This window comes from Sinohyriopsis cumingii, unplaced genomic scaffold, assembly GCF_028554795.1.
Source record: "Sinohyriopsis cumingii isolate HCF-2022 unplaced genomic scaffold, ASM2855479v2 utg000229l, whole genome shotgun sequence".
Lineage (NCBI taxonomy): Eukaryota > Metazoa > Mollusca > Bivalvia > Unionida > Unionidae > Sinohyriopsis > Sinohyriopsis cumingii.
This window is the reverse complement of record NW_028315879.1, coordinates 4,726,697-4,743,267: the sequence shown is the minus strand read 5'-3', so window position 1 is coordinate 4,743,267 and position 16,571 is coordinate 4,726,697. Positions and strand designations below refer to the sequence as shown.

At 35.9% G+C, this 16,571-nt stretch overlaps 1 long non-coding RNA gene across 1 annotated transcript; it reads right to left on the bottom strand.

The window, feature by feature from the left end:
• Positions 1–1,455: 1,455 nt before the first annotated feature.
• On the bottom strand, positions 1,456–15,912 carry LOC149774470 (uncharacterized). The gene is made up of 5 exons (XR_016416821.1): positions 15,746–15,912; positions 7,148–7,262; positions 5,589–5,690; positions 5,316–5,375; positions 1,456–3,307 (listed from the first exon to the last, which is right to left on the bottom strand). It is a non-coding gene; the product is annotated as an uncharacterized LOC149774470 (long non-coding RNA).
• Between the last annotated feature and the right edge of the window lie 659 nt (positions 15,913–16,571).

Here is a 16,571-nt window from a genome sequence, read left to right as displayed (position 1 = left end):
AATTGACTCACAAATAAGCAAATACACCTGTAATGACTTCTACCTGGTACTTAGTAATACTTTCGATGTTAAACTTACAAGGTATCCTTTTGAAGTCAATTGCCTACATCATTTTCGGCCAACATACAATGAACGCATTTGGTTAGTTCCCCTTACAAACTAATGGAGGCAACGCATGGAATCAAATAAATGTCGCTAGGGCAAAGCTCTAAAATATCTGCTCGATCCGCAAAGGCGTAGATAAGGTTAGCATATCGGACCCTTGGCTGGCGAAAAGGAGTTTACCTGCTGACCCCTCATTTTGTAGAAATAATATGCAAGCCCGTTAGGATTACATGATACCCACCCACACCCACCCCTCTCCGATTTGTATATAATGTATGACTAATATGTCAGGCCGTTATGATTACGTTATGGGCCCTTCATTTTAATAATCATATTTACTCAAGAATAACAAGACAGTTTTCCTTTTCATCCACAGTATGGGAGGTATAACAAGATATTTCTATTAATTTGTTAGATATCGTATGGATATAACTACGCATGGCATGTCAAATAAGAAAGTAACATGACATCGTCTGTAGTCATGCGGTGTCGCGACAAGTTTAGTTTGAAAAAATTGTTTTCCCTGTCAGTATTAATACACATCGGAACTTGGTGAGATAATAATGATTCAGAACTATATATCAATCAAATTACTGCTGCTACTACTTCTACTGCTGCAACTACTACTACTACTAATACTACTACTACTACTACTACTAATAATAATAATAATAATAATAATAATAATAATAATAATATCTAATAGAATTAAATTTTAATTATAAATCAAATTATGAAAAAAAGTATACAGATATAATTTATGCACTTTGTTGTGTCGCTCACGTCTGGGACACTTCACCTATACCTACTTCCCGAAGAGTGAACCTTGACGGGAATGAGCACATGTCCGGTGTCCAAGACATTGGAGTACATTCTTGTCGTGTATAGACAGACGGACATTTTATAATCCTAACTCGGTCAAGTAGCGTTTTCATGATGTTCCTTTGCAAACAATCGTTGACTTTCCCAGAGAACGTGGTTTATATAGTAAATTGTGATAATCTATCTTGTATAACTAAACTTTTAATCGGCCCCTTCTAACCAAGATATTGCTAACGTGCTAGTAAATCTCATACATACATGCATGCATGCATACATATATACATACATACACACACACACACACACACAGACACACACATACATACATACATACACACACAACACATGCATACATACATACATACATTCATACATACACACACACATACATACATACATACATATATATATATATATATATATATATATATATATATATATATATATATATATATATATATATATATATATATATATATATATAATATACCGCTTCGGTTGCCAAGTGGTTAGAGTGTCCGACTCGGAGGCAGGAGATCGTGGGTTCGAACGCAGGCCGAGTCATACCAAAGACTTACAAAAATGGTACTAACAACTGCCTCGCTTGGCGCTCAACATTAAGATGTTAGTGTTAGGACTGGTCAGCCTGGTATCTGGATAATGTGACTGGGTGGGACATCATGCTACACGTACATATAAAGTACGGTATATACGTTATTCAAATGTTATTGCAACAAATTACACTTGTCAGTCAGAATCCTACCGGTTTTGTCTCCCTTAGGTTGGTACTTGTTGTACATTGTGTACTAGATTAGTTCGATTCTAGCCATCCCTTTGTGATACTGCACAACGCATGCCAATATTTTTCCCATTTCATCTTGAAGATTTCATTGCTTAATGAATGCGCAAAATGTGAATGCATAACTTGATCAATTCAAGGTAGAGTACCGTAAAAGGAGGGTCCCTGATGTTGGGTCGTAGGATGGGTTAGACTCGATAAAGGTACTGATGTACATAATATTTATATCTTACTATGCCTGGACACACACGCACACACACACGCACGCACGAGCGCGCTTAAAGTTATGTTTATATATATTCTGTTATTGACTTGATCATTATACGAGTTAAGGGCTTACCCGACTAGTGACATTTATTTTCTAAACAACACAATACGTAGTTAATATTTTTTATGTGATTATAGTTTAAATATTCAGATCATTATTAATGGAGGTAAAATTGCTTGCATGTATTTTGTATTTGAGTTTAGGACATAAATTTTTGACTTGGAAATTCCTGATCATGCTGACAACTTTTAATGTTCTAGAACGGAAGTTGACCTTCATTCTGGTTTCGATATTGTGGCCTAGATTTTATACTAATTTTCATTACCTTATTTTACTCATTCCATATCTTAATATTTTAGTAGAATTAAATTGTGTTTCAGTTATTATTTGAGAGGATTTATCTATTTAAATTATTCACTGGAATTACAAAGTGCTGATTTATACTTCTTGGACTAAATCAATAATTTTGGATTAGTGTGAATTAATTCAAGGATATTTTTGATTATATCATTGTGATGCATACGGACTGTTGTCACATTAGTGCAATCGAGGCTAATGGCACATCAGTACGTTAAATATTGCAATATATTCAGAACACCACATGTATTAATTTGGCACTCTGTTCATATGAACTTGTAATAGAACCCTTCTGAACTTTGTGGTTGTAATTCATAATACTTAAGCACTTATAAGTTCTTTTTAAGATTTCACTTGATATTCAACGGAGAAAAAAATATTTGTTGAATCTTACAACACGTATTGGTTTTCGCTCTTTTCTGTTACTTAGTTTAAGACCATAGGGACTAGAAATTCGTATCGGCTAGGTGCACACGTCCCAGGCACTTTAATACAGCGTTCATAATACCAATGATACAAAGGTGCAATATCACGTAAAGACTGTACGGTACATTTGTTTGTAAGCAGGAATACACACACTGTAATCTCTTTAATGATTTGTATGGGGTTTTTTTCGTGTTTTTTTTTTCATGTTTTAGAAAACTTATTAATATGGGTCAAAAACATTATTTAATAATATGGGTCTAAACCATATTATTTAAAATTAAAATAAACGATGGGCGCTTTACGCTCCCTCAGGCTTTCTCTATCAATGTGGGGTTTGGTAAGACATTAGATTAATCGACCAATAAAGAAACAGGGTTGGACAATGAATAAATACCCTTATGGTAAGACTCCCCCTCCCCGCCACATACATCTCTCTCTCTCTCTCTCTCTCTCTCTCTCTCTCTCTCTCTCTCTCTCTCTCCAGTGAAAATCCGTATTTTCGCCTGTGTCTGGCCACGATGTCTCTGGACCTAGGAATAAAAGCGAAATGGTGTCACAAGATGCAACGAATACGTGATATCTAAAAATGGAGGAGATAACTAATTGTGTGGTTGGTAGCAATGTTAATTATTTCACAGTAATGACAGTTCAACTGTAAAAGTATTTCAATACTTGAATTACTTCCTGTGGCTTCTCGTTTTCTTTAGTTTATACTTCCAGCTCATTTCAGTATGTTACCCTGATGCTTGTATGTGAAAACAGCGCCTTCAATGTTCAAGTATAGTTACCTATGCTGTGTTTGTAGTGCTCTACTTTCTTCATTTAAATCATCTTTCATGTTTAAATCGTAAGTGTATCTTATATTTATTTAATCAATATGACTAAAAATAGAAGTTCAACAACTAAAAGAAACAACATCAATTTGCAGAGCAGATTGCGATTATTCTTAAAAGGTTTAGAGTACATTTTTTTTATCGGACACACTGGACAGACTCTTGCGGAGCTCATTCATTCCGTCAATACACAGTTGTCTGTAGTCAGTCTTAACTGTCTTGGAAACTCACGTGTGTGTATTTGAATGTGATATAAATAAAATATATGCATATTATGCGCTGCATCTTTGATATACCACCCGTTGTATAAATGTTTCCTTAGAAGGAAACTCGATAAGCCTCGTTTCATTTTAATGAAAAATTGATTCATTTCGGGCTATATCAATGATACAGCCTACATACTACAGCATGCATACATACTATATATATATATATATATATATATATATATATATATATATATATATATATATATATATATATATATATATATATATATATATATATATATATATATATATATATATATATTCTTACATAAGCCTTGAACATAAAAGTCGAACCAGACTGACCGGGAAACTTCGTCTCAAGAAAATACTAATTAAGTAATTAATGAAGAATAACATCTCCCCCACGCGAGTAAATCCAGACATGGTACAATGGTGATAGATTGGAGTTGCTGCATTAGTTTAATTTTTGAATGTCACTATTCATTCCGTCGTCTGTGCCACACTACGACTGGTTGCTATATAGTAGTGGTCAAAATGGGTTATTAATGTTTGAATATATCAGTCATAATGGTTGTATCTGTGTCATAGGTCCTCCCATTGCTGTCACAATAAGAGTAGACTCTGTCTAGTAGTGGCCACAATGGTTATTAATATTTCAATATAGGAGTTATAAGGACTGTTAGACATTATGTTCTGATTAGAAAGCGATGGAATAAAACACGATATAAGGCAGGAAGGAAAAACAAACTTGTGTACATTTAGCATTGTTGTGTGCTTCATCCTCTGTTTAGTGATTTTCACCAGGTAAGACACATGCCTTTTTCTGGGAACATATTAAAAGCTTCGGAAAAGGAAACTTAATGAAAGGTAATTTCTCAGTCAAACGAATCTCTCTCTCTCTCTCTCTCTCTCTCTCTCTCTGAAATGCCTTTTGTTCAATATGCATTTTCATAGATACTAACTCCCTCTGTTCAATTATAAAAGAAAACAAAATATATACACTGTACATTAATTTAGTTTGTTATGTCCAATATGTTGAAAGGAAAAAGTACCATATCAATTGTCTTATATACTGTCCTTGCTTAAAGACAAATGTTTGTAATTTTTCTTCTTGTGTGTTTTTTTCTTTTATTAGTCCGCGTGATAGGAACAACTTTACCAGCAGTAAAACGCAGATTAAAGAGGACGTTAAAGTAGATCCCTATAAATATAATATCACTACCCCACAACTGCTATTTTTTCATTCACCATGATCGTTTCGCACCAGCAACGTTTCGTAACATGATCGTCTTGAACCAGTATCATTTCAGCTGAGACGTTATGGCCTTTTTGTCTTTTTACTTTTACAGCCATACTTCATAGAATTCAATCAATGAATAAATATCTATTTCTTGACTGTTAGGGTCACCTGTTAGTTTGCAACACAATAAGTAGATATATATCTAAATTTTAGAAAACATTTATATAATATTTACCTAAATCGTGCCGAGAGCTTCTTAATATGGCTTTCTTTGGAAGTCGAAGAGATTTATAACCTGTTAAAATAACAATTGTACATGCATGTACCATGTCACGATGAAAAGCAACGCATTTTAATGAACTCAGAAAAGATACTGACATATCATTCTAATATTTTAGCTACGATTTGCAAACGGTTTTTGAAAGTTAGACATAAAAATCAATCGACGTCATCAAGTTTGCATATTTCTATTTATGTGATTACTACATATTTCCATCTATGTAATTACCTATGACCAATGGGAGGACTATCATATCTGAAAGAGCACTAGTAGTTCCATCCTTCAACATAATGTGGGTCAGCAGGCAGCACGTGATCCGAATGACCTTGACTAAAATATAGAAGAAAAAAAAATATTATATTTGCCTTATCTGAGAAACGGCTGCCTTGATCTTTACTTATAAAGGTCACGATACATTTCCTTTGGATTACATAATAGTCCGTAAATGTTTTGGCATATTAAAAAGTGTTTTTCTTTGCACATGATTATGAGAGGGACTTATAGGAAATTTAGGACAGGTCCATAACGTATACTATCCCTGTTCTCCAAAATACAACTCGACCTAAGCAATTCCTGGTGATAAAATCCCGTTGCAAATCATAACACTTTTCATCCAAAAATAATAAATGTAAGTTTTCATGTGATGGGAGAATGAGTGAGTTCTTCAGGTCAGAATAGTTTTATAAATCGAGAGTTTCCTTTATTTAATTCTCCATGTGGAATGGAGAAATAGAGTAAAGTTACCAAAACGAAACGTTTCCAACAGAAGTTTACAAAAATGTTGAAGTCATCTGTTAGAAAAAATATAGTTTATGGAGCTTTTTGTAATTGTGAAGATTCTTCTATGACTTGTCATCGTATTTAAGTATTTCAGAAAATATGTTTTGATTAATGGAAAGTACGGTTCGGCAGGTATTGTCTAGAATGAACGAAAGTACAAACGATCGAAATCTGAAGCAAATAATGTGGTTAATTAATTACACAGTAAACAAAAGAAGAAACGAACAAGCAAAAACCGAAAATGTAAGAGCTTAAGAAAAACAAATTCGTTCAAAAGATTAACAGAGAAGATTTATTACTTTAAATCATTATAATTAATCAGATTTCACGTACATGTATTCAATAAATTCAAGTAGTGCTTTTTGCACAAATATTAGATTGGGGATCAAGACCGTGATAATCACTCTCGTCAATATTGTATTGGGTGAAGAATACATTTCAGCTTTCAAATATTCGTCTGTATGTCGGAATGGTTGATTGCAAGTATTCTAATTAAAAGAAAGTATACATGTATGAAAAGCCTACACAAATTTGTATGTACAAAATGCACTGCGAAAAAAAAAAAAAAAAAAAAAAGAAAGAAAAAAACATAAGCACATAAGCGCAATGTACATGTGAGATTTTCACTAAATATCAATCCGTGTTTTATTTGAGAATAAAACGTTAACAGGTATTACACATTTGGTTACTCTTTCAAATCCAAGAAGTTATAATGAATCAACGCTACAGTCAGTATAGTTAAAAAGATTTTTAAAAAAACGTCCCATATGGAAAAAAAGGAAAGTTAGAAAAAAGAGTTTACTGAATCTACTTTTTTACCAGAACTTATGAATGTTGAATTAAATGTATATAAGGAATAATCAGGAAGGAAAACGTGTAGTTTGCCCCATAATACTACTGATAATAATAATAATAATAATAATAATAATAATAATAATAATGAGGATGATAATGATATTATTTTCTAAGAACTAAGTTTGCATGGCAAGCATGTGTTCAGAGCTCACTTGTGTAAGAAGGTCAGTTTTTCCCAAACGTTGCTGTCGAAGACAGGTTTGATTGTACATCATTCGTATCCGCTAAGTTAATCAAACACAGCTGTCATTTGGACACAGATAAGGGCTATAAAAATGAAAATTGAAAAATTGATAAAACTTACACTGAATCAATGAAATGTGTGGGGGCTTGTTGTTTGGTTTTGTTGGGTTTTTTTAATAAAAGAAATCGTTGTTTGGATAGTTATTGCATCTGCATCTAGTTGGTCATCATGGGGTACACGCCTACGATGATTCCGCAAAGCTGTTAACATCATAATTCATAAAATTAATTGAAGCGAGGAGTAAAGCAATTAAAGTTCAATGCAATGGCTTGGTAATGAGACGCCTGTATCTGCCATATAATAACTTGTGAAGAATGGAGTCTTGCCTGTATCTGCTTTGTTAATACTTGTAAAGAACGCAGTCTCTGCTTCGTTATAACTTGTGAAGAACTTAGTCTCGCTTGCATCTGTTTTATTATAACTTGTGAAGAAGGTAATCTCGCTTGCATCTGTTTTATTATGACTTGTGAAGAACGTAGTCTCGCTTGCATCTGTTTTAGTATAACTTGTGAAGACCGCTCCGGAGGCCTAGGTGGTTAGAGCGTGCGCCTCGGATGCGAGAGGTCGTGGGTTTGAGCCTCGGTTGAATCGGTAACAAAAGCTTATTGAAAAAATGGTATTAGCACATGCCTCGCTTGGCGTTAAGGATTAAGAAGTTAGTGTTTGGACTGGCTGGCCTGGTTTCATGATAACGCGACTGGGTGAGACATGATTCCACACATTTGAAGCATGATGCCCCAGTGCTAATCATCACTATAAACTGACACACTGCATGCATCGAAGCGATATGACCTCTGTTTTTAAAACTACGTTAAAATCCAACACACACACACACACACACACACACAAATACACATACACGCGCATAACTTGTGAAGAATGCAGTCTCACACTGTAAACTGCCACAATGCAGACATCGTAGCGATGTGACTGCAAAACTGGCAAAGTTACGTTAAAAATGCATTTCACACACACAAACACACACACACACACACGTACACATGCCTCACCTGTAAAAGTCTTACTATAACTTGTGAAGAACGCAGTCTCACCTGTATCTTTTTTTTAAAAAGTTGTACAGAATGTACATTATTTATCAAGAACCAACATTTTCCAGACACAAGTGGCATCCACTGCATCAGTCCTCTTTTTAAAGGAAAATGATGGGGAAATTTCAATCATATTTCGTGATGAAAAAATATATTAAACAAATTCTTAAGACTATTTAAATTATACCGATAAAGTTTGTAAAGCTATTAGATATTGTGTTGTACATTTCGAATAGTTCACACAAAAAGACATTCGAAACCACTTATTTACTAACAGCGTTAAGCTAAGACCACTTATCTTATATGAAATAAATTAATGGATTTCAATTAAAAGAACACGCATAATCAAATTTCACTCGAGCTGATCACTTTAAAATGCCCGATACGAATCGTTCATGGTACTAAATGTCCCAGAGACCTAAGTACATATACAATGTGTTTATCCCTACGTAGCGAACACCTACGGTAAATTGAAAGCACCTGTGATCCAAATCTTTTGTCGCTATCTATATCTCAAGAAAAGAAATATAATATATGTTGTTCAAAGCTTCAAGATCGCATCAGATGTATGGCCTATTGAACTGTATGATGACGTAAAATAAGAGGACATGGTTTTAATATTTAAATTTCATTTTTAACAATAAAAAAGAAGGAATGGAATAGAAATATGTTGCTTTAAAATTCAATATTGCCGCAAATACGTACTATGTTGATAAGAATGTATAAATTTACTATTTTCACACATTAGGAACTTTGCGCTTTTTGATGCAAGCTTCAAAAGATTAAATAGAAGTAATGTATGTATGTATGTATGTATGTATGTATGTATGTATGTATGTATGTATGTATGTATATATGTATGTGTCTCTGTGTGTGCGTGCATGTGTGCGTGCGTGCGTGCGTTCGTGCGTGCGTGTGTGTAACCGTTTATTCAGATATTTGTTTCCCTTTCTGATGTTACATTTCCTCTTGTGTTACAAAATCTAGATTTGAAACTCAAGAGGCGAAATATAAAAGTGCACGCGGAAATAAAAGTGTACGGTCCCCTCTGGTATCTTTATAGAAAACTCAATGTATGTATGCATGTATGTATGTATGTATGTATGTATGTATGTATGTATGTATGTATGTGTGTGTGTGTGTGTGTGTGTGTGTGTGTGTGTGTGTGTGTGTGTGTGTGTGTGTGTGTGTGTGTGTGTGTAAGTGCGTGCGTGTGTAAGTGCGTGCGTGTGTGTATGTATGTATATATGTACCTACCAACAGACAGACAGAGACAACTATTTACACACTGGTCAATTGCACACATCATTTTCAGATAAAGAACAACAAAATAAGTCAAAACTGCGGTGTTTCATACATATAGATTTAAAATTATATCTGCAAAGCAAATATGTAACCATTTGTTCATATATTCTTCCTTTCCGATGTTACATTTCCTTTTGTGTCACAAAATCTAGTTATGAAACTCAAGAGGCGAAATATAAAGTGTACGCGGAAATACATTGTTATGAATCTACATCTTCTATTTTGAGATAACTAATCAATATTTATTGACGCTTCAATTGCATTTGTCTGCAATGGGCCATTATTGTACACAGGTTGGGTGGTCAAACTAGATACGTAAAGTCTACTTCTAATGGCAATCGTGGAGTTCGCCAATCGTCACATAGAAAGCATAGATTTCAAACAGCGAACAAAAAGTTAAAATATGGAAATCAGAACCGTTCATCACAATGGTGTCCAATGTGTTCAACTCCATCTGTGTTAAATTGGTGCAAACATATTGTCCACTCAACATACACAGAACTGTACATTCTTGTCAAGGTAAACATAAACATATTCCTTAGCGTAGGGAATGTCTTCCAGGGCTATTTATGCAAAGTACGGTTGGGGCAGGTATGTTGCAGGTCAGGTTACGTCTGCTACCGTAGGTTACTGTAGACGGTACTACCTTTTACTGTTGGCACAGAGTAGGTTCTTTAGGGCATCAATTGAGATGCAGTTATGAACTGACGACCATCGACTAAATCCAGATTGGTCTGAAGAAGCCTGGATATTGTCGTGTCATTGAGTTAACACAGAAAAAAGAGTGAGATATACTCTGCGCGACTTTCCTTCAATTTTATCCATCGCACGTGCAAGTTAGGACATTATTCCACTCCTCCTCCCCATATATCGTTAAGTCATCTGATGGCGAACGAGCGGCAAAGCATTATATATATGCACAGCGAGATGTTGCTGCAAAGACATGTCAACAGGTGGCTTAGAGCATATGGACGCTTTTCCATGGATTAAAACAGCAGTGGAAACCGACAGTCTATTGAGTGACTTAACAGCAATTTGAAAGATCACAGTGCTCGCTCTATAGCATGATGAACCAGCTAGAACAGGTGCAGCAGGGCATTCCCTGTCTCACCATAATCCTGGTTAGCATAACGCGGATGACGTGGATCACACTTTAGCTGTCAAAAACCTAACACGAAGACAACGTTGTTGCAACTCTACACCGCTCCCACCAAGAGACAGTATATCAACTATAGTTTGTAGAGAACAGGCCAAATGCAAAGGCTAAATATCAACCCCGAACTCGGCTCGCTGGGGAAGGACAACTCGTTAAAACTGGAACCGGCCACACCTTCTTCTGGAGTGGTCGAAGTAAAGATGAGAGACGTGAAACTGGTGTTGACATTGCTATGAAAATCAAGTCGAGTCAGAACGCTCACACATTCCCAAATGACGTGAATGAAAATTAATGCATATGAGACTCCCACTGTCTGGAAAAAACATGCATCTATCACAAGCGTCCATGCACCCACCATGGCCAGCCCAGACGAGATCATGGATAAAATTTATAAAATTTATGAAGACCTGACGTCTCTTATTGCAAATGTTGGGAATCAAACATGCCAATCATCACTGGTGACTTCAAAGCTAGGTTTCGCCAACTTACAACAATGTGTCACTGACAAAAATGGCGTTTGCAAATACAACAAGAGGGGACTCTCCTACTGCAAAAATTCCTCGTGATCGTTTCAATTCCATGACGGCATCCTCGCATGTACTGTGGACTATAGGTGAGTCATCGGTACTATTCCAGATGTTATCTGTTATGGTTGTACGTGCCCTTCCGTGACTATGACACTTGGGTCGACATCAGATACCTCACTGACAATACGCACTTCAATCTGAGAAGACTACAGGCGAAGGCAACCTTACATGAAGTGACTCTTCCTAATCTCCGTTGTGCGGAAGGCAGTTCCCTGAATGTCAAATCTGAGTCTGACATGCAGCATTGTATCATACATTTCTCTTCGTTGGTGACAATTCTGGTTTCTCAGTCAGTATCAAGAAGACGCTCTACACTAGAAGAAGACTTACGCTGAGCCTACCATCACATTAAAGGGGCATAGCATCCCGGCTTTGGGCCAGTTAACCTATATCGGCAATACACTGTGATGTGCATTCCACATTCATGAGATACCTACACCAGAACTTATAAAGCAAGTACGATCTTTAGCAGACTACGCGCAAAGATGTTGTAGCGCACTGTCATTTGTCTACAAACGAAAACGGTCTACAAAGGCATACGTGTTGTCGACCTGCTTGCAATATGCTTGCGAACATTTGAAGCTTAACCATTTGCAAACGGACTATCTGAGTGGGAACTGATGATGATGATGATGATGATGATGATGAGATGGCAGGACAGGGTACCAACCAAGAAGATTTTCACACTAGCAGGCGTTCAAAACATCCGCCCTCTGGTGATGAAATCAAAGTTGAGATGGACATGCCACGTAGCTATGACGTCAGAGGAGCGACTAACAGCAAAGATCATGTACGGCAGGCTCAAGGAGGGAGAAATATCATAGTGATCAGAATTAACGCTTCAAAGGTTATCTCGAGTCATACTTGAATCACTTCAACATTGACCCTGAGTCATAAGAAGATCTTGCTCTGGATCGCTCCACCGGGCGCAGTTTCATCCATGCTGGAGCTAAATATTTTGCACTGAAGAGAATTGGAGAGAGAGAAGTGCGAGCAGCTTAAATACATACTGAGCTACATACATATTGTTATCATACGGGTCATAACACTGTTTCGTGCTTGACAATACATTCAGTTTACTGGATATTTATATCCAGTAAACTGAATGTATTGTCAAGCACGAAACACTGTCGCATCAATAGTTTAACCTATTTTTAAAGTTTCTATGAATCAAAGTTCACAAAATAGGGAAAATAAACGGTTTTATACTTTTCATGGCGTACATTTATCCATAAATAAGCACAGCGCTCTTTCATGGTTGTAGTGGTGATAGAAGTTACTGATGCCACAGGGATAAGAGTTAAGCAAATCATACTTGCAGAAAAGGAAAGCATCGGTGTCTTCTTACTTGTTTATCTCATGGCTGACGTCGTTTATACAAAAATATGCTTTTTATCTCATGGTTGACTTCATGTATAAAATTAAGTTTTCATTTGCAACTACTCTTGACAAACACTGCACTACTTTCACGATGGATACATATTATTACACATTTTAAGTATCGTTTAATAACACCTTCTAGTTATTACACTTTTAAGCATCGTTAAAAAACACCGTCGAGTTACTGAAGACATATCGCCTTAACATGGTTTGCTGTAAGCTATGGAAACGTCAGCTGCGTCAAGTATATAAATAAAAAACGACGGACAAACAAACGGATAGATGAAGAGGTAGATAGAGCCAAGGGATGGGTATATGCAACAGTGGTGGAAAAAAATATGTTATAAAAACAAAAAGACGTAAACAAAAAAAGAAAAGAAAGTAAATTGTATCAGAGAGCGCAGTTACCACATTGTAGACAAAACAATTGCCTGGTAAACGGTAGGATGGACAAATATTTAAATATAAATATTAAAGTGGAGGGAGGCAAATATATGCGAATAAGTATAAACTTGACAAACTTTAGAATGTTATAAATGTTATTATTTCATAATCAAGACTTTAATGTTGTATTAATTCTATGTCAGCTAGGCGGAAATCCGGACTCACTTGTGTTAGGATAGGGGTGTTCTGATTACATTAGGCAACAATAAACAACAACATTAATGCCCGCTACAAGAGTTACAGTATTTTCTAAAATTAAAATAGTATTTTCCTGTGTGTTTGTACCAACCTCCCCTACCGATTTTAAAAATCAAAAGGTGTGTGGGGGGTGCTTGATTTTGGTTTTAAGGTAACTTTGACTATTTTTCAGTCATGTCGCTACAGTGTCTGCAGTGTGGCAGTTTATAGTGATGTCTAATACTGGGGCAACATGCCGCGGACATGTGGAATCATGTCCCCCCAAGTCACATTATTCTGACACAAGTCCGACCAGTCCTAACACTAACCTGTTAATGCTGAGCGCCAAGCGAGGCGGCTGTTAATAACATTTTTATGAGTCTTTGGTATGACTTGGCCGAGGTTCGAATCCGCGACTTCCCGCATCCAAGGCAGATACTCTAATCAATTTCATTCATCAGTTAATAATTTCCAACCTGATTGCCGCCATTCGTTTCTAAACACTGTCAGCTTGTTGGAAGTTTGAATCAAACGGAGTTTATTTAGTAACAAAGTCGTTATATTTGCATGGGTTGATGTATATTTTCAAGCAAAACGACAATGTAATGTAGTCGACGTCTTTGACAATCCCAATAATTCAATAAATTTTGAGTTCCATCTCTTTGAACACATGCATACAAGATTTCCACCTTTTTATTTGTTCAATTCGTGTTAGAAATATTAAACTATATATAGCAAATTTTGGACGTAGGCGACACAGGTAACCTGAAATGGGCTGCTTTAGAAACGAGAAAAGAACAGTGAGCAATCCGTCTGCTTGTTAACATAGAGAGCTTCCGTTTGGTTTGAAACAGTATAATGAGAATGTTAGGGAGCCCGTCGCCACAAGTTAAAAATTATAAAGTAACGAATAAAATGACTATGTTTGTGCATTTTTATATCATCGATGCCTTTTGTTTTTAAAATGTGTGCGTGTGTTGGGTTGGTGGGTGGGTGGGTGGTTTACAAACAAACGGGAGAGTGTGCAAATACTATATAAGGGAAAATAATAAATGATGTGTATTTAAAAGTCATAACTTGGGCAACTAATTAAATTAGCACATGAGCGATTGATATGGCCTGTCTTTTTTAGACAGAGGAATAGTATGCAGAATACATAAGAATCTATCCATACATGATATGCAAAGCAACTCAATGTTGAAATTTATAAATGTTGCAAAAGCTAAATTTGTGTCTCTCATCTAGCACGTGTCTACTCATCGGGATCGAATATATATTTCTTTGATAAAATAAGCAACCTCTATAAACCTCTTATAGTGTCATTACAAACAAATACCCATGAAATTTTTACGATTTAAACCAAGTCAATGTTTAGGAATATTGCTATACTCGAAATGCAACAAAATCCATTCTACCTCGTTATGATTTAAACCAGGTCAATATTTAGGAATATTGCTCCAGCAATATATTGTATTCGGCAGTACCTCTTCCCTTACCTCGTATACATGATATGTATCGTTGCGACGAGCATATAAATTCGAAACGTATTTTCTTTGTTGTGAATAGTCAAGGGAGCTCAAACATGATCTCTTTACCGTAAGGTTCAATGTGCTTAATATAAACAACTCGAAGTAATTCCCATGCATCAAAACACAATTGTTCTGAATATACAACAATTGTTTATTTATGACTTAACAGAAACAAATGCATTGAAGAACAACGCATATGAAATTTATTTTTAAAACGTATTAAAAGAAGTATATCTATGTAATAAAATTATTCATTGAATCTGTTGGGCATGATACTTGACAGTAGTCCATAACAAAGTCTTTCAATATCCTTATAGTTACCATAGTAGCAGTGAGCTCAGTCAAGAAAGGTCCATTATATTTATTCTGTGTATTGAAATTCCACCGGTATTAAACGTGATTCCTGTCATTCTGGAACAATAGGCATCGTATTCCTTATCAAATCGTGATTTAGACTATGAGATAGTGTATTGTAATACCTGTCTACCTACCTACATGTATGCCTACCAGCCTGCATCCAACCTACCTACCTATACACACATACACATAAATACATACATACGTACAAACATACATATATACATACATACATCATACATACATACATGCACACACATACACACACATACATACATAAATACATACATACATGCATACATACTTACATACATTCGTACATACATACATACATACATACATACATACATACATGCATGCATGCATGCATGCATGCATACATACATACATACATACATACATATACATACATACATACATACATACATACATACATATACATACATACATACATACATACATACATACATGTGGCCCCGAGTAATCTAAAGCGCTCAACGTCACAGATCACTGCCCTCTCACCTCTGTCTGCATATGTTCGAGTCTCGGGCTCGGCCAATGTGGGTACGTGCGAAACCTTGCCAGTAGCTTCCCATGGGTCGGTGGTTCCTTCCTGGATTTGCCCGGGTTCTTCCTCCACCAGTTATGCTGACCACCATGTATAGCCTACATTGTGACGAAAATTGGTGTTAAACCCCAAAACAACAACACACATACATACTCGGTCAGTCAATAAATGCATAAATACCTATATACATATCGAAAAATGAATGCGGTCTAAATCTATGACTGTTTTTAATAGACAACAGCGCATGCTTGTTACGGGATATATATACTAAGAAAGCATGAATTCTTCTACCTCTTTTGGGTCGTTTTTCCGTATGTTTTCCGCATTTACGTCTGTATCTCTGTTTGTCAGTGTATAGCGTTTGTTAAGTGCTTGCATCCGTTTATTCTGTCTTTTTACTTATTCGCGTCTCCCAATCTCCTTGACCGTCCGGGTACTTTGTCCTCCATAAATGTAAATTCATCTTTAGTGCCTCTCTGTCTGTCTGTCTGTCTGTCTCTGTCTCTCTCTCTCTCTCTCTCTCTCTCTCTCACATGTGGTTGCGTTTTAGAATGATCATGGACTCTACCATAGATTCCCAGTAGTACAATACATTCTTTTTTGCATATGCTTGTACATCCATCCATCCATTCGTCTATCTATCTATCTATCTATATATCTGTCTGTCTGTCTGTATGTATGTATGAATGTATGTGTGTACGTATGTAAGTACGTATGTATGTATGTATGTGACTGTCTCTCTGTCTGCATGCCTGTATATCTATCTATCTCTCTATCTAT